The sequence below is a fragment of the Theobroma umbraticum genome, unplaced genomic scaffold (assembly GCF_002168275.2).
Source record: "Theobroma umbraticum cultivar Fairchild unplaced genomic scaffold, ASM216827v3 scaffold_147.0, whole genome shotgun sequence".
NCBI classification, from domain to species: domain Eukaryota; kingdom Viridiplantae; phylum Streptophyta; class Magnoliopsida; order Malvales; family Malvaceae; genus Theobroma; species Theobroma umbraticum.
In genome coordinates, this window is record NW_018397259.1 from 5,590,323 (window position 1) to 5,591,786 (window position 1,464).

At 32.6% G+C, this 1,464-nt stretch overlaps 1 pseudogene; it reads left to right on the forward strand.

The window, feature by feature from the left end:
* Window positions 1-298: 298 nt before the first annotated feature.
* The window catches only part of LOC110414873 (cytochrome P450 89A2 pseudogene), a 3,357-nt pseudogene continuing 2,191 nt past the window's right edge, over window positions 299-1,464 (forward strand).

A 1,464-nucleotide genomic window follows, 5' to 3' on the forward strand; every position in this document is an offset into this window, starting at 1 on the left:
TATCTTAACCTATATGATTTCTATTTGACCAAGAGCGGCAAAGATCGTGTTATGATAACTGTAGGCTGTGAGACGAAATGTTAGAAGCTGGAGGACAGCCACAAAAAATAAATAAATTTATCCCATTAATAAAAGAGCGGCTAAAGAAAGCTGGGAAACCGATTAATGATAATCCTGCCTTACGCTTATCATATATTGACAAATTGTTGGGTCTGTAGTTGCCAGAGGAGAGTAGGAACCTTCATATATGCTCAGAATTTATTAATGGTGGCACCCATAGTACAATCTTAACGTTGCAATGGATTTGACAAATTTGGTAAAGCATCTACATAATCAAGAGAAATTGTTAATGGAGATTAAAGGGGTTATAGGAGACGGGGAGGATGTCGTGAAGGAAGATGATTTGCAAAAGATGTTATATCTTAAAGCAGTGATCTTATACAAGGTTTAAGGCGACATCCTCCGCGTTCTTTTTTGTTGCCACATGCAGTTACAGAACTCAGAAGATACTATCATGGATGGTTATGTTGTGCCACAATATGGAACAGTGAATTTGATTGTAGGCGATATGGGATTGGACCCCAAGGTGTGAGAAGATCCAATGGCATTCAAGCCTGAAAGGTTTCTAAGAGATGAAAATGATGGGAATAAAGAGATTAAAATCATGCCATTTGGTGCAGGAAGAAGGATTTGTCCAGGGCATGCATTGGCCATGCTTCATTTGGAGTAAATGAAGCATTTTGTAGCAAGTCTGTTCTGGCCTTTTGAATGGAAGGCTGTGGATGGAGGCAAAGCAAGGGTTTGTAGTGACCATAAAGAAGCCATTGCAAGCCAATTTATTTCCAATATTTTGGACAAAATTATTGCTTTATATCCTACTTTTCTCTGCCTTTTATACAAAAGGGCATATGCATGTACTACGTACTGAGCCTAGAGGCATAGACTTCTAAAGAAAACAAAATCGTACGTTTTTACTGAGAATTTTATTTCTAAGACTGCATTTCATATATTTAAACCAAATGATTGTAATGATAATCATATTTTATTTTTTTCCTTTTAAAATAGTTATAAATAATTCTTGTTTAAAGATTTCATGATTTAATCGAATTTGATTCTAGCAGTAATATTAGTAGATTAGTAGTCCTAACGGGTGTAGGTGTGTGTATATCTGGTATAGTGTATATATACTACTTTCCTATTTGTTTATCTTTATTTGATCTTTAAGAAGATTAAAGAAAGAACTTTGATTAAATTATGTTTTTATTTAAAAGCAATATATTTTAATTTAAAATAAGTATATACTTTTTCTGATATTTGAATATTCTATAACGTATTTCCGAAGTGATATTAATTTAGATTTAGATTTTATATAAAGCACTACTACATAAGGGAAAAAAGAATACTTAATTTTATTTATTAATCTATTAAATCTCTTTATTCTTTAATTTAAGTTACGCAATGCCA